The 18,334-nt window shown below is 31.3% G+C and overlaps 2 protein-coding genes across 6 annotated transcripts in view; one reads left to right on the top strand and one right to left on the bottom strand.

Annotated features, from left to right (window-relative positions):
- Positions 1–18,334, bottom strand: part of LOC109537094 (uncharacterized aarF domain-containing protein kinase 5) — a 44,546-nt gene that overhangs the window by 9,475 nt on the left and 16,737 nt on the right. Inside the window, exon 1 of one of the 3 annotated variants that reach the window (XM_019903656.2) lies at positions 415–534. The exons of the other annotated variants lie outside the window; for them this stretch is intronic. The gene's annotated coding sequence lies outside the window, so the exon portion shown is untranslated. Of the gene's footprint in view, positions 1–414; positions 535–18,334 lie in introns of those variants that run through there. 3 annotated transcript variants of the gene reach the window in all.
- LOC109537097 (tumor protein p53-inducible nuclear protein 2) overlaps positions 1–18,334 on the top strand; it is a 29,581-nt gene that overhangs the window by 3,252 nt on the left and 7,995 nt on the right. Inside the window, exon 2 of one of the 3 annotated variants that reach the window (XM_019903659.2) lies at positions 6,879–7,034. The gene's annotated coding sequence lies outside the window, so the exon portion shown is untranslated. Of the gene's footprint in view, positions 1–6,878; positions 7,035–11,481; positions 11,719–15,112; positions 15,229–18,334 lie in introns of those variants that run through there. The other 2 variants (XM_019903661.2, XM_019903662.2) reach the window with 2 other exon arrangements.

Genomic DNA, 18,334 nt, shown 5'->3' with positions numbered 1-18,334 from the left:
GTGTTTGTAATTGCGTAGATTGAAAGGGACTATTAGCTCGGGATTTTGATGGGCTTCTTCGATTTTTGTCACAAACCAAATAAAACGAGTTAGTTTTCCTTTAATAACGCTTCGTTTCCGACTGAGATTTCCATGGTCACGTGAAGTTACTAAAGCGATTGACTATAAACTTTCGAAACGCGTTTTTTATCGAGAACGGGACAGATTCTGAATTAAGCAATTTTTCAATCAATTAAGAGATATGAAATAGATGTTTCAGATATGAAGTGATAGAAATATTTCTTAGAACCAAGTGTTAAGAACCACGTGTTAGACTTCAATTTGAATAAGCATACGTGACACGAAGAGTTTGCAATTGCCGCATGGAAAGCTGATTTCAAATAATAAGGAAATAATAAAGAAGTATTGACTCACTCTGATTTTATAACCACTTTGCTGCTTCGATGAAACTGGGATTGAGTTCGGCTAGACGCACTAAAATTCACGTTTGAATACGGCTCGGTAGGATCAAAATATGGTGTATACTAGGCCTGGATAACTCAATAAATTTTTAGGAGTTGGCGCAGTGCAACGCAAGTCTTGGTGCGCCAACCCAACGCACCGGCGCAGTAACTCAGTTCCGTTGCTGAAAAAATGTTGACTTATTTTAAGGCTGAATATCGGCTTTTTAATAAGTATTCGAAAAATTGTAGACACGGACCTGTATTTTCAAAGCCGGTACTCACAGTGCAGGATATGTATTGAAATTCAGTTGGTTCATTGATTTATTACATTTATTAGCAAACGGTCTTTGATATCTAATATTTGATCAACTGTATACTCTTCTAAAAGATTTATGCAATTTTTATCTAGCTTTAATGTTTGTTGCTATATAATCAGTAAAATTTATTTTAATTATTTTCTGAAAACTCGTAGACCGCTGGCGGCCTTAAAACCTTCCCCTAATAGGAATCACGCGTGGCATGCTTTCAATAGAGAGCTTCCCGATATCATTAATTTCAATAAATGAACAATAGAGGAAATTAGCCAGATCTAATATTTCTGAGTTGAACTGGCATTATCTTGCAAAGCAATATTGAAATAAGTCAAATTGGAGATTATGTTACATTAAAATCATGGTTTTAAACAATTATTAAAGAAGACAAATTTTATTTAAAAAATCCCAAAAACATTAGTCTGTCTGTAAGTTTGAATCAGTCACCCACACTAATCACTCTTCACACAAACATCTTGCAAGTGTTTATGAGTATTGCTTCAACGTTTCAAGTGTTATTTTTCTTTTATACACACAAACAACCCACATTTTATCTAAGTTAAAGAAGGGAATTCATGAAACGAACGTTATTTTTAAATAATTTAAGCCCTCTTTTATTTATATGCCACTTGTGTGGTTTGTAAAGTATTGTTTTCGAAGCTGGTATTTTCAAGTTTTCAACCTGTTCTAAAGTGGAAGTCTCATAAATTACTAATGAGCTTTAGGACTGCGAGAGTCCAAAGCCATCAGAAAGGGATTATTGTCTTATTATAAATTTATATATTAAAGTCTGGTTGTATTCCAAAATTGTTTCGATAACGGTTGACTTTTGCAACTATATTTGATAACACAAATCTAGATTGAATTAAAATTCTTATTTTTGTGTCTGGATCTTCCAATATAAACAGCTAATTTTAATCTGAAACAGTTTAAAAAGCTCGCACGACGCGACTACAATTTCCTTTGTTTCTAACTAGGTCTAGTTTATTAGGTTCGTTATCTTCGCCTGCTCTATTAAGTAAATAATTAATTTTACATTAAAGTAAACAAAAGGACAAAAGCGAGTTTACTCAGTTGAAAATCAGGCTACAGACAAGTGATTTTGATATAATGTAAATTCGAGATTGCTTTGTATGTACGTTTATAAAACGACCTATATTTCGGCTTATATTTTTAGATTATATTTAATTAAGTTGTTAATGTTTTGCAAATAATTTAATTGAATGTGAATACCTTTTTCATAGAGTACATTATTCTTACTTACACTTACGCATTTTAAACGATTTCTTCTGAAAGAAACAGCCTAATGATATGCGTGTAATGTGCATTTAACACATTACACACATTTAATAAATTTATAGTAAATGTTTACTGATCTTGAATACGGAGTATAGAATGTTTTTTCAATTGAAAATTTGTCGAAAAATTACTATTTACTTTTATTTCAAATTTGTTCACATATGTTTTCAAGTTTTTTACTTTCTACTCTTATTGAATCTATTGTGCAAACAAAATTTAACACCAATCAACAGCTGTGAGCATTCAATCGATTTCTATTAGAACTTTGTAGAACTTCTTTGTGGATAAAAGATGCTAATTACAAAGTTCCTTATTGGATTTAAAAATGTTCATATAATTTGAGACTGATGAAACGCGTTTTTGTTACTTGCTTTACTTCTTTTCGTCTTGAGAAACTATTATTTAACAGAGAGAATGTTTTATTCAGAACATCTTCATCATTCTTCACACCTGTGTTAGAACGTTATGCAATAATAGCCTGAACTTTATAGTAACTTTGCTCTCTTAGTCGAACCACCAATAGCTAATTTCTGGTATGGATTTTAAATAATTTGGCCTTGATTCTCCGTAGTTTTAGAGCAATTAAGCCTGGCATGATTTCGTAGAACTTTTCCTCAACATTCCGTGAGTGTATTCGTATTGTGGATGGACGTCATGAGCATTAAAATGTGCACGCTCAGTCAGCGTGTCGCTTTTCCTAAATACAAACGATTAATAGCATAATTCGCATAGATTACTACGAAAATAAACTGGAAAGGTCACAAGTATTGTTGTGGTTGCGTAACAATATTGCAAAGGATAATGTTTATTTGTTTATTTTGAGTAGATGTTGCTGTTGGAATATGCTTAACTAATGAAAACTTATCCACGGACAGTCGATGAAATTAAAATAATTTGCACAAAAAAATCACTTGTACTAGTATTTACATTAAACACAATGTGAGATTTTTTGGGAAAATATGCTCGAACGAAGCTCTTTTTAATGCAAGAAGATTTTATACAAAGTGATCCAAATTTGAGTTATGACGAGCTCGACTATTTTTTGGATGGCAACAGTCCATGACATAAAATCTCATCATTAAAAAGAGCGCAATTTAAAATACCAATTAACCTGCCTGAGAATATTTAATAAAAACGTTGTTTTTGATTTGTTGATATTCTTCCAAGGTCCACTCGCACTGTATATGCTGCGTGCGAACTTAAATATAAAAAAAAAGAAAGATGATTAAATCAAATCTCACCAACGCAACTAGGAAGTTAATTTTTTCCTCTAGTAGAAACAGTTTTAGATGCAAATGTTTAAATACGACAAAATTTCTTTTGGAATTGAGTAGTTTGCAAAATACTATTGCTGTGGTGAAGAAACAAGTTTTGAACATTTTTATGATCGGCTTAAGCAATTGCCATTTCGACCTTAATTTTTTGAAGTTATGTATTTTTTGTAAAACCCCGAATAATTTTTTAACTTTGAATGACCAATTAATTTTTGTTGAATGCTGTGCTATTGATTATCTAATTACAAAAACGTTTTTCTTAAAACCTGCACCATTTTAAAAGAATTAAAAACTGCTTTTTTTAAAGAGGTATTTATTTTAATTGCTGAACCCTTATACGTGTAAGAGCTATAAATAGTCGTTTGGTACATTTGTACAAACTGCACGAGGCAGTAAAAGTTGTTAACGACTTTTAAAATTGCTACGTAACTTACAAGCAATGACTGTTGAAAGGTCATATAAATATTTATGTTTTCATAATAGGAGCCTAATAAAATTAGTTACTAAAGTTGGCAGGGGGGTAAATAAATAGGGAATAATCCTACAAACAATTGACTACGTTCCATTCTAATTCAAACACTACAAAATCATCATGATGAAAGGGAAATGTAATTTAGATTATTTTATTTTTTGACTTATGTAAGGAATAAAGAGCGACTAAAAAAATTGCATGTTTTTCACTAGCTTTGGACGCCTTAGTTATTTTTTTAGTCATTTTTTGAGAGCTAACAGGGCTGTTTTGTTAAAGTATCTAAAATTCATAATAACATAAAATGCAGGGCCTTGATTCCCTAATTCAATTATCTGGAAGATAACTGAAATAATTAATCTGAAACGTCTGACAAAGGAGTTTAAAATGTTCAATACAACCTAGCAGTTTTAAAATTTGCATTTAATAAGTCAAGTAATTTGTTTCTGGACAAATGTGTGTGCAAGATGTGCATGTTCTACGTGAAAATGGCCTAAAAAATTGTGAGAGGCATGTAAAAATTACATTATTTACGCGTTAGAAGACCATCCAATTACCATAACGTGTTTAGTTTATCCAAGAATAGCAATATACCGAATAACTACACAAATTTACACACACACCCACACTTTATTTACGCAATACATTTTTTTAGCTCAGTATAGTCCAAGCGATTGGGAGAGTAAAACAGTAGGGAGTAGAGAGTTCACAACTACATTTTTTCTAATGAATCCAGCAAGAGAACTCCGTCCATGTTTTCAATTGCAAAAGTAGATTACTTTTGCTTGTATTTTTTCCACTTTTCCTCAGCCCTTAGTTTCATTTTTTATATGTTGAAATAATTATGAAGCAATTTAGCTATCAAAGCTAATCTTAATCAAGTTCGTTTTCAATTGAATTCTTCTGCCGTTAATAATTGCAATTATGTAAATAAATCCAACAGCGTTTTTTTCTGCAATTCAATTGCACGCGCTATATTTTGTCGTTGTCATTTTCAGACATTTTCTCTGTATTTTTGGCTTCGTTGATGATTAATATAAGTTTTCTTTGCTCCATTGGATCAAATGTGATTTTCTTTTCTTTTTCTTTATTTTTGCATATATTACGCTCTAGGCTGTTGCCTCTTTCCTTTTCTGAACTTCCTCCAAACTTTCCTCACCCAACAAGTCTGTATAGGATTTCAATCGTTTTCAAGTCTGTTCTTTTAAGGTTCTCAGTTAATCCCCAATAATTCATTGCGATTTTTCATTAAAGCATCCCAAAAAAAGAAAAAAAATACGTGATTTTCTATATTCGATACATTAAAAAATTAGAAAAGCTTACCACGATAACACTGGAATTTCCTTCACGATCTATCACATTTTGTTGCCTAACTACATGAGAAATAGGAATGGAAGGAAGGAGAAGGTGCCAAACATCGTGCTTTTCATAAAAACCGAGCAAAACACTATTGATTTCTTTGTCTCGATTGTGTAGCTAAAAAAATAAATATTTTACTGATTTTTTAGCGCATGTTTGAAGAATACATTTTGAGAGCATTGCGACTGTTCATAAAGTCCAGAAATAAATACCAGGAGCTTCCTAAAACGTCAATTTCTTTAATAATATGATTGATTGATATAAATTTCATTTTTGGCCCCATTAATTTCGCTTTAAAAGAGCATCTAATTACCATAACGAGTTTAGTTTATCTAAAAATAGTTAATTTTTGTGATGGGCCTATATCGAAAATTACATACAAACTTTGCTTGCTTAATGCTGTTTTTTTTTCTCCACAAGTCTTCAACTCATGCATAGTCCAAGAGCATGAGTATGAGTAAAAAACCATCGCATTGGATGAGAATTGATTGATTAGGAAACATTTTTAACTGAAAATCATACAATTGGAGCGAGCGAATGCCAATTAAATATTCGAAGGACCATGTTTTGCAAGTGAAGCCTATAAAGCGAACTGTTCATTAAAACAAAATTAATTGCAGGCCTGTTTTGAAGAAAAAGTATGTCAAAAATTAAGTTTATAAAGTTAGAAAAATGTTATTTGGTGTATATTTCGATCTGTTTTTATATGCAAAATTAATTTAAAAGGTGAAAAAAAGCCTGCCACGAAAAGAAACTGCCAACTTGTGAAAGCATGTTTTCGGTTAATATATGTTTTGTAATAAGCTATTTTGCCAAAAAAGCTTAATTATTGAATACAGCTCGAACCACTCACAAAAGTTGTTAAATACCTTGCCGAAAATATGTTTTCTCCACCTTATTTACGCTTTAAAACAGCATCTAATCACCAAAACTTGTTTAGTTTAACTGAAAGTAGCAAATTTTTGTGATGAGCCTATATGATATAAATACATTAATTAATACACACACACAAACCTTTACTTCTTTTACGTAATTCTTGTTTTTTTGCGAATTATGAAATTTATAGTCCAAGCGTCGGGGTGATTACTCACCAATTATTACTAATGTGAATAAAAAACTTTTCATTGGTTGAACACTGTTTTACAAGGGAAAAATTGCATTTTATCAGAAACATTAAAACTTTCGAAAAAAAATATTTTGAGCTAACGCTTTTATTAAATTAATATCCGAATTTTCAACTTGAATTAAATAGTTGGTTTCCAAAAAATTAAACATTCTATATGCAGAAATACTATTTCGGGTTTGTTTGCGATCAAAAAATATACGTAACTCCTACTTAATGAAGCCTCAATATTGGGTAATGGTCCGAATAAAATGTTAAATTTAAGAAAAGCACGCGAAAAATACGCTTTTCGTGGGTTTATTTACGTTTTATGCGATCATCCAATTACCATAACGGGTTTCTATGTTGGGCCTATACCGAATAATTACACAAAATTTCTCACAAACTTACGCAATATTTGTATTTCAAAAGCTCTCATCTGTGGTGCAAGCGCTTGGGGAAATAATATCAAAACGGAAAAAAATTTTAATCAATCGATTTTTTAGGTCGAACATTTAAGTTTTGAAATTGTTTGCTTCCTGTACAAGTTTGTCGTTGTCTCGAGTGTTCATCTTTCATCTGCTGTTAGTTTGGGTTTTTAAACTATTTTTTTCTTTCCAGAATACATTTCTATACCCGATTCACAACTAAATTGAAAGCTTCCAAATTTGTCAACGTTCGTCTAGCAATACCGGTTCTACAAGACTTCTTCCCCCACTTGTGTTCAGTATCCTTAGAACCCAGACAATCGCCCATAGGGACATTAACAAACTTTCGGTAAGTGGGAATTTAAGTGTATTTTTTTAATTAAATTACGCCCTGGGAAAACACATTTTAATGGTTTTTCTCAAAATAAAAGCAACCTTGGAATGGTTCACTTTTGTATCTGTATTAACTTGTCAACAACGGAAAAAATAGCTGATATCACATTTAAAAGTCATTTTTGCTGCCAAAGTGTCTAGAATGTTATCGCAATTATGTTATGACGTGAGCAACAACAATAATTAAATTACGCACACTTATTGAATTTGCTTTGTTGCTAGACTGATCAATAATTTTATCGGGCTTACAGCAATCCGCATGAAACTGCTCGCACTGGGCGGATAAGTATTTTAATATTTGGCATAAAACACACTTTCAGTTTCAATGCTTTTGTTCAATTAACGTGAATTACGCAAGCCACGAGATGCTAAAACCCAACTTAAAAATACATCCGAATTTTGACGTCAGAATCATATGTTTCTATAATCCCGAAATAAATGTTAGTACTCAGCTGAAAAACATTTTCCTCAAAAAAACATAAAATAAATTGGCTAAATTGCTAGTCTCGTGTGTAAGTAACACAGTAACTAGTGCCGGTGTAAACTGATAAACGGCTCCCGATTTCACTCTAAACGGATGAAAATTTATGAGAAAAAAATAATATTTCAATCTTCAAAACGATGCGCTCAAAAAATGTATCATGCTTATTCAATTTCTGAAGTTATCAATATAAAACCTGAATCACCCTGTATAACCCAAAAAAGTACCTAAAATCTGCACATAGAAACTGAAAGGAAAATATTGATCTATCAAGGTTCCAACTTTATACCATAATAATTGAACTTAATAGATTTTTGAAATTTCAAATTAGATTTTTGCAACTAGAGCAACCGAACAAACTACCTAAACTCTTAACTCGAGGAAAATTAAATAAATTATTATTAATTTATTTTTATTAAATTTAATTTATTAATTTAATTATTATTAGATTTAATTTATTAATTTAATTATTATTAATTTATTTACTTATCAGTCGCAGGTATACGCAAAACTAAAGAAAATGTTATTAAACCAACATAGTTGCGTTTTTAGATGTAAACTCTAGGATTTATTTTTGTGCCTTTGAACCTCTTCTATACCTATTCTATGGGTGATCTGAACTCAGGCTAGATATTGATTTTGTTATGTTCCAAGGCAAACATGAAAAGGCCTTTAGTAGAGTGCGAAATCAATAAAATAATAGTCACATTGTGGAGCTGAAAGCGATTTTGACCAAATAGACCTTCAGCCACCCTAATCCGAAGCTTGAAAGAGTGAATCCTAATGGAAAAGTATTATAGAATATGGAGACAAAAGCCCAGCTTAATCCCATTGGGTTGAACACATGCATGTAATTGTTTGTATATTGATATGTCCTATTTTTAGTATTTACATCACGTCTTTGTTCCGTAAAAATGATAAAACCAAACCGTCTAGTTTAGACCATGTTGATGGCTAGTTAGTTGGCAAACAAAGGAGAGCACAGAGCGCAATCTCCATTCTCCAAACCAGCAGCCAGCTGGGAGCTTTCAAACCAGCTGATTATGGTTTACTTTGCCCCTCGCCCGCGTTTTCATCAATAATGCGCGTTGTTGTCAAGTCCTCTATTCTATATTATGCCTACCTGCAGGCCTAGACAAAGAAAATCAATGATTGTTTAATTATTAATTCCGATGATTGCGCTCTATTCAATTTCCTTTAAATCTAGCACACAATTTTGTATGAGAATGTTTTATGCAAACTCACCTCACCTACTTCCATTGACGATAATGTAGACAAAAAGTGTCTTTTATTCGAGTTAAAACATCTATTGTATTTGCATATGGAACCGGTGGTTTTAGTCGCGAAAATTAACTTGATAAAATAATTATATTGCAAATGGACAAAACAATGGCTTATAGATAGCTTTGAAAAGACGGTGGCAGATTTACACCTGCTAAAACAGGAAACAAACAAACTGACTCATTAGGACATGAAATGGCTTCAAGGATAGGGAATTGGATATTAACAGAGCTTAGAAAAGCGGCTGCCTTTAAGTAACTTTATATGCACAACGCTATTTATTCAATCGATTTTACCTTACAAACCATCGGCCTAGAAATTGCGTTTCCTAAAATTCCCCCATTAAAAAGTTTTGATTAAAAATACCAAACAGCTTAGCGTGTGTAACCAACAACTCCTACAAAATATTGTAGGAGTTGTTGGTGTAACACCCTCGAGCAGATACCTTACAACTACGTTTAGATTTTAGGTTCCCACCTTCAAAAACCCACTACTGCAACTTTTTCCGAAGTTTCAATTAAAATTGTAGATGTTATGGAATAAATTTGATATTGAAGTAGAAACTTTAACACCCTGTATATTCCTAATAGAGCAATATTTTACTGCGAGATATTTGGTTTAATCTTCACCCTCTACAGGGTGATTTAATTTTTGAGCTGGACAATGAAAGAGGTGATTGAACTTACAAGAATAAACAGAAAACTTAATATAAGCATAGTCGGGAAATGCGTTGTCTCCGAGGTACAGGGTGTTGAAATAACAAGCTTTACTGTGCGATCTGTTCCAGATTTTAATACTTTATCGTCTAGTTTGGAACGTTGATTACGCTCTGTGGTCTACATCGTTCAGTGTGTTCATCAAATTTCTTGTGGTTCTCCACTAAAGTTAACTACATTTTTCAACTTTTTATTCAATTAAAATTGTTTTTGCGAGTATTTTTTTCGTATCTTCCAGCGTTTTCGAGTTATTAGCACAATAATTTACTAATGTATGCCTGTAAGTTCGTCGCTTACCTCGAATTAAATCAGGGAATATTTTGTAGAAAAACTAAATAAAATTTATAATTTCATCACCCTGCATCTCTGAAAGAGGCGATTGCAGACAAATGTAAATATGAACTTTTCTGATTAGTCTATAATTTGTTTTTGGATTTTCTTTAGTGTTTTTTCTTCATTCTGCTTTTTTCCTTCCTCCCCTCTATAATTCGTTTATTTATTTTTATCCTTCTTTACTTGCGTTGCAACAATCACACAGCAACATAGAATTCGAGAAAATAGAAAGAAATAGAAAAAAAGTAAGATTCTAGAAAACAGTAGTAAATACTTGTAAGTACGGACTATTTAGTAAAGAATAGACTAGGTAACAAAAGCAAATACTTTATTTTCGACGAATAACAGTTTACTTTTACTAGGTAGTGAATGCTAGAAAATTGTCTAGACGTCTTTACTGATGAATATTTGGCGTGTTCTTAAAAATAAAATATGGGGTCTGGAAATAGTGCATATAAAAATTGCAACGATTATTCAAGGAAAAATATCTCATAATAGTCATATAAATAACTATTTGGCTGATCCATAACAGTCTATCTCATAACAGGCATGGAAAGAAGCATCTAAAATGCGAGTGACACGAGTATTTAAGTGCTTTAAAATTCGTTTAACCGTCGTTTTCATAATTATCATCAAGGTATCCTTTGAGCTTTACTTTATTACTTATGACTCTATTTTCGATTTATTTTGAAAGACTTTCTTACATAAAAGTAGTCTTAATTGATTGCTTAGATATTACGATTTTTTTGCTTAATATGTACTGGGGGTTTACAGAAATCTGGAATTTCTATCTAGGACTGTTTCTATGACTATGATTCAATCTATGAAATAGATTGAATGGTTAATAATAATTAACTTAAATATTTTAAATTGTAGCTGTATACGTACTTCATTTCTTGAGTTATAAAGATAGAAGATAGGCACTTCTAGGAAAGAAATAGATAACTAAGACATCAACATAATTATTTTCGTGCCGTAGAAAGAACGGAGGCAAAAGCGTTAATTTTTTAAAGCCTTCAGTTTCCATAATATATTTTAAGACTAACTATAACTCGTATTGAATAAAATGCGGAAACGATCAGCTCGTTACTGAAAAAAAAAAACATCAAGAAGATGGAAAATCAAAAGATGGAAAAATCAAGAACCACTCGTTACTGGAAAAATCATGCCAACTTAAAAGTTTTCTGTTGAAATTTTAAATCTCTTGAATTCTCTCGAGCAAAATATGCTGCTGAAATAAAAATGGGTGAAATGAATTTTCCAGACCATATTAATCAATGCCGACTTTTTATCGAGCTTATGCTTGAAATTGAATGAATATTTCATTCGATTATTAATTAGTAGAACAAACTATTTCTTTCAAATATTCCATAATTAAGAAAAAATAATTTATAGATTTTGGGATTTTGTTCATCGGAAACTAAAACTAAATTTTTCTGGATTGCCTTAGGAAGACCCTTTGTTCGAATTACCCAACTGCAGTTATTCTATAATCGATATCATAACTCACTAGGTATATTAGAGGTGAGTCATGAGGACTAGAAAGTGCGGCAACAGTGTGGTAAACATACAAGTTGTGATAGAAGAAACCAAAACATTGCAGTTACGTGATCAGCTGAGCGCGGAGATCTCGATTTCCACCGCTCGACGTTGCCTCGCTATTTATCTTTGTTTTTTTATAAATATTTTTTTGTTTGTACCGCATAGAGCGACCGGGTTCCAAGTGGTTAGTTACCTGTTTTCGGTCCTCAAGAGTCGCAAGATTTAGTCGAAATTCACTAGTTTTTGTTTATTTTTCGTATAGTTTTTAGTTAAAAACAGTTTGAAATGTAAGTATTTTTTGCTTTTTTTATTTCAATTTTTTTCTAGCTGCTTATGTTCTTTTCCTACTGGAGGTTTTTTAGAGAAAAAAATATTTTTTTTAAATTATGTGTTATTTTTGTTCAATTTTAGTTACCCATCGATTTTTTATTGATCATTTTTTAATGAAAAACTCCTCAAGTTTCCTTACTATAAGCTCTTCAGATATTAAACCTGCGTCACCTCTAAATCATAAATACAATTAAAAGGATGCTTATTAAATTGGACGATAACGGGCGATGCTAAATTTTTATCATGCGGATTACTCTAAATAGACACCATCGAAAAACGTTGCAAATCGAAAATTTTGCGTTCTAAAAATGCAATCGTATTTTTTTTTATCTTAATAAGTTATCGTTACATTGTTGTCAAATAATGAATTATAGATTATAAAGCTTAAAGAAATTTACTGAATAGTGGATGGATTTTTCTTCCGTTCTTTGTCTGAATATTTTTACTGTTTTTTAGGAACATAATTTAGACATTCACACTCTAAATTTAAATAAATGTGATGTAAAGAATATCGCATTTTTAGCACAACTTATTTAGGAATAATTGTGATATTTTTGACTGAATTTTTCAATTTATCTTATCTTTCGTATTTAATTTACGTTTTTATCATTGCTTTGCTAAGTAACTAAAACCGCTGCTGCCAAGGGGGGTTTATGAACCCTTTCCCCTTTCTGCTGGGTTTATGTCGACTAACGATAATTTTTCTAATTTCATATACCACAAAAGACTGAATTTCTACTATATAAAAGTTGGATCCGCCGCTGCTCAATGTATGATATTCAAATTTCGCGTTCTGGGTCAAAACTACTCGAATTTCCTCACTCACTCATGCTGTTACGACTGAATCGAATTTTCAATTCTCTACCCAAAGATGCCAAAACGATTTCTGTGGCTCAAATGTTTTTTTGAGAAACTTCGAGAAAAGCAGCGTTATTTTTGACTCGATTTTGCAACTAAAAAAAAAAGACACGTAAATCTAAAACTTTTTGAAATTAAGTGTTTTTTGAGAAAACTGCCAACATTTTCTTATCGATGGTTCACTTCCTAAACATGCCATTTAATTATGTCTGGAATTATGTAAAAATAAGCGTTCTTGGCTCATTTTTCTTCCTAGAAATGAGCAAAAACGGGACAGAAAACATGAAATTTTGGCATAATCTTGCATCTAAGTGTCTGATTTTATATTATTATAAATTTGCTTTCTGAGTCAAAACTACTCGAATTTGCTCACTTATGTTATGACTGAATCGAATTTTCAATTATCTACCCCACGATGCCAAAACGAATTCTGGGGCTCAAATGATTTTTGAGAAACTTCGGAAAAAGCACCGTCCTATTTGAGTCGATTTTGCAACTCAAAAAAAATACGCAAATCTAAAACTTCTTGAAATCAAGACTTTTGCCTGAAAACTGCCAACATTTCGTTATCGATGGTTCGCTTTCTCTATTTTTCTTCCGAGAAATGAGCAACAACGGGATGGAAAACATGAAATTTTGGCCTCATCTTGCACCCAAATATCTGATATTCAAATTTTGCTTTCTGGGTCAAAACTGCCTGAATTGCCTCACACATGCTGTTTAATCGAAATGTTATCTCAATAAATATTTTTTGTTTCGTGTATTTATTGTTTTTATAACGACACGTCAATCCTGAAGATACAAAATTGTATTTTTTACCATAGGGAGGCAGGCATTAAATAAGACCGCGACTGCTGCAACAATTTCTTCTGAAAATGAATTAGACGACTTTCATAAATGTTTTTGCAAGAAGTTGAAACCGAGTTTCTGTCGAAAATCTTCTGTCTTCTACTTGAAATTGTTGCTTATCTTTTTTAGTAATATTTTCTTATTAACTTGTTTTTCAAATCAGACGCAACCAATTAGTTTCCTTGTTTATTCTCTTTATAGTATTTGTAATCTGAATTAGGTTTTGTAATAATCATAGAACTTTGAGTTTGCTATACTTACGTGTATTATTCTGAAAAGTGTTGTCAATTTAATATTTTTTTGTATTCCTTTTATACCAAAACCATTATTATTGCATTGAGAATTAAAGAAAGGAAATCATTGCGTCATTTTCGAGAATACAAATTTGATTTATCTTATCTTCCTTATTTAATTTGTGATTTTATGGTTGCGTCGCAAATAAATTATTTTCATTATCGCGAGACATTATATAAAACCGCTGCTACTAAATAGTTTTACGTGAACATCGATTGGGCAATTTTAATCGGGATTTTTACAAGAAGTTGGAACTGAGCTTCTTTGAAAAATTTCTTGTCTTGAAATTCTTGACTTTAAATTTCTGATAATCTAATTTACTAATATGTACTTGCTTAACTTGTTTTTGAATTCAGACACAACCAATTAATTTCAATTTGAACTAGATTTTGTTGCAACGTTGGAGATTTGTAGCAGATTTATGTACTTTTCTGCATCACTAATTCTCACTAACTCTCTTTTGTTATTTCCATATTCAAGAATTTTTCTTTGTTTTAGTTTTAACGTTCCTGATCAATATTATTGTTTACTTAATTGGTACGGTTTTTTCTAATGAGATCCATTAAAAGCGCAAACGTATTTTAAATTATACCGAAACTCAGTCCTGTTGTAAATGATACTAATTGAAAAACAGTTTTTCTGTAAACAGGACTTTTTCAATGAATTCAGTTTATTCATCGTTAAATTAGCAATTTTCTTCCGTTAGCAACTCCACCGGTTGATACGCGCTAAACATTAAGTAATTTGCAAAAAAGCGTCTGTAACCAATGTAATTCGTCCGGCAATAGTAGTAGGTTATATTGATATCGTCATTGCCAGTGACTATTTTCGTCCGTGAACTTTGTCATATATTTCAGCTAAATTTATTTTATAATTAGGTGTAATAATAATCGAACTGCCAAATATGGTAACCTGGCCAATGCTGGCTTTCAAATCGAGATGTAGCGATCGTTCAGGAACAAATGTAATACAATATATCATCGATTTTTTATTTATTTTAAGGAGTGTCTTCTATTTCATTGTTTTAATCGTGAATTATAGATAAGTAGACATTGGATTTTTGGTTTGAATTTAATTTCTTATCAGTACTGTGTTGGTGCTTGGTTAGCTTTATCAGGACTGGTCCCTAGACTTTAGTCTAAGAATTTTCTAGGAAGATAATTTGTTGTCAGTAAAAACACAAATACATAAGTATATGCACATTTGTTGATAATACACGTGTTGTAACATTGCAATATTCCCTATTTTCGATACAAAATGTTTTGATACTGCGTACCCAATTTATAATTTTTAAAACGTAGTACAGAAATATATGTACGTTTATTAATTTTTATTGGAAATAGCAGAGAAATGTGCTGGTATCGGTTTGGGGTTTCACTGCTATTCCCAGTCTAGTTGTTTGCTGGATAAACAACTTATCGATTTCAGTATTCGCTCAGTGTAGAGATTCGCACAAAAATTTCCAGGTATGTTTCCACATGCTTTATAAATACAATACTTAAATGATAAAATTATTGTCTCTGCTTATGTGCTAACGTTTTTCAAAACAATATTTTGACGTGGAGCTTTTGGCCCGCCTTTGCGTTATTCCAGTTATATTTGTAATATTTTGGCAAAAAAGTACACAAGGCCAGCCCGTGTAATAAATTACAGAATGGGAGACGCAATGCGATGCATAAAATCAGCAGAAAAATGCTTTGACGTCTTAATCTAAAAATATTGTGTCAAGGCGTATACAAAATATAATATATTTCGGTGTTCGTCCTATCAAAACAAGTCGGGGTTAATAAACTTTTTTTAAATTGTCAGATTAGTAGTGAATTTTTAAAACAAATACGACACTTAAGAAGATGTTGATTCCGTAATGATTAATACCGTTAGTGATAACTCGAACACTTAATAGAAGCATGATTGAATCTGCTGGGTTCATTCAAAGTGGTATTTAAGTTCATTAATCAGGAGTATATTGTTTTATTTAATGCAGGGTGAGTCGGGATTAAATTGCCATATGAAACTTAATTTTAAACAAAAAATTCCCTGTATCTTATTACGAATTTATAGTGCTCTTATTTTTTTTCATTTAATTCTGCCTTTTCATATGTATTCATAATATATGTATACATTTGAGTATTTTGCCTCAAAGTTTTGTGCATTTCGAAAACATACAAAACTTTCAGGCGAAAAAGCCAACGAAAAGGTTTTGAAAACATAAATCCGCCTCAAACATTTTTTAAAACCGTTAAAGCTGTTCAGACTATAAAAATTAATGGTTTTTTATCTCCACGTACGGAAAAAGAGGCCAATTCGTAGAACATATTCATCGTCCAAAGCTAATATGAAATTCAAATTGGGCGCCCATTTTTTCAGTATCTAAAGTTCGCATTAAATTTGCCCAATAAAAAATTTTAACATTTGTTTAGATATTTATTTGAAAGTTGGTAGCGTGTTTTGGCTTGAGTCTACATGTTTTAAAGGAAGCAAACATTGAAATTAAGGGTCTTTTCAGTCATATGACGATCTTCAAATACTGTTTTTTTATCAGCTTTACTTATTATTTTATGAATTTTAGGAAGTTTTGACGAAAACCTTTGCTTTCGAAATACGCTAATCTCGTGACTACTTTCGAAACGCTAATACGAGTTTAAGTGAATCAAAAATTATGTTGATAAAACCGTACAAATTACTTTATAATTACGTTAATGTGTACAACCCAAGTAATTTAGAGACATTGTTCCAAACGAGCTCTATTTTATCGGATACACATGCGGGCTTCTATTATTTGAAAAAAAAAATGCTTTATGAAAAAAAGGTTAAGTCCGCACCGATCAATGTAATTAAAAATGTTTGTGATAATTTTCACACAAACAATGCATGCGTCTTATTGATAAAATCTGCTTTCTGATTTCTCTCAAAGTAAGCCAATGGAATAATATGTTGATATAAATATATTTTTATTACGATGTTTTTATATTGGTATAGTTTATTCATCAGCAATGTTGCTACTTTTTATTTTATGTAGCATAAGTTAGCGGTCTATTTTGTAGAGCCTATAAAAACGAATGGTTATTAATTTTAAATTACAGGTTAGCCGAAAAAAAGCCTGGTATAAAATAACTTTCCAAATTGCGCCTATTTTCCGGTACTTAAATTCGATTTTTAAGATATTCACTGGAATTGTCGTGCTGAAGAGTGTTTGGAATTAAGAAGCATGCAAAAAATTTAACATTAAATCTAGTGGATTTTTGGACCAAGTGTGGAAGAAAAAGATGTTTTCAAGTAATAATTTACTTTTGTCTTAACCGCATCTGATCATAACTTTAAAAACAGGCAAATTCTCACATTTGCAATATTTTTGATGAACCGTCAAAATTTTAAATCGATTGCTTGGAGAGTCGCTTGAGTGGGCATAAGAAAACAGTTTTTTTTTAGGTTTCTTCGATTAGTTGCCAACCAATTGTCTTTTGAGTTTTTGTGGAAAACATTCTGGAAATAAAAAATCTGTCAATTTTAGATGGATGTTTCTCTTTAAGAAGCTCACGTTTGAAGAAAATTGAAAAAAAACAAGTTCCTCAATTGATTTTTAAAAATGTGAGCAAATTTTGTGCAATTTATTTTTGTACAATCTATCATGAACAAGAGTCAATAAATTATACTTTATTTAATTTGGTCGTAACTAAAAACAGATGAATGAAGAAAAAAATTGCAGAATATTTTGTTTCCAAAGAAATCTTCAGTTGTGCATAAAATCTGGACAATTAGAACATTTTTCATTGAAATAGCAAGCATTTCTGGTATAATAAGGTTATTTAGTTCAAGAACTTGAATACATATTAAAGCATGTTTCTATCCATTTCAGGAAAAGTACCATTTCTTAGCATTTATTATTATTTTTTAATTAAGTATTTTTACATACGCATTTTGAACTTTTAAAGTTGGTGTAGCACCCAAGTAATTTTCAAAAACTTTATTGTTTCGTAAGAATGTCGATTAAATATTATATTTCAGAATGTAAAATTATATTCGCTTTTAAACATCTGCATTTAATAAGGAATATTGAATAAATGTCAATAATTTCGAAAAACTAACGGCACAACGAACAGCAACAGTACAAACAAAATATCCTGGTCTTAAATAAGTTTCGTTTCTTTATTTTATTAAGTTTTTTCCCGCCAGTTGTTTTCTCGCCGTGCTTTCGTTGTCGAGCTACAAGGTGTCAAAAATTTGTTCTTTAAAAAAAACTATTTTCAGTTTTTTTACTAATCTGTTTAGCTACATGATTGAACTGTTGTACACACATTACAACTCTTAATAGCTTTTTTTTCGAAATCCACTCGAATTTCTTGAACGAGTGGTGGAGACTAAGGTATCGTTAGCAAAAAGTTTGAATTTGTCCGTAAAAAGCCATTTTTTTTCTCGAAAACCTTTAACTGTAAAGCAATAAACCTTGAGGTCTCGTTTTGTGCAAAATTCATTGGCGCAACAGCATTTGCCGTCGGAATGCTAGTTTTTCCAGTGTTGTATAAATTAGGGGAAAAAACTCATGCGATACCTTATAATCTCCACTATTGAATT

This window comes from Dendroctonus ponderosae, unplaced genomic scaffold (assembly GCF_020466585.1).
Source record: "Dendroctonus ponderosae isolate FM_Combo_2020 unplaced genomic scaffold, Dpon_F_20191213v2 Dpon_F_20191213_4, whole genome shotgun sequence".
Classification (NCBI taxonomy): Eukaryota; Metazoa; Arthropoda; class Insecta; order Coleoptera; family Curculionidae; genus Dendroctonus; species Dendroctonus ponderosae.
This window is presented reverse-complemented; position numbering and strand designations above follow the sequence as displayed.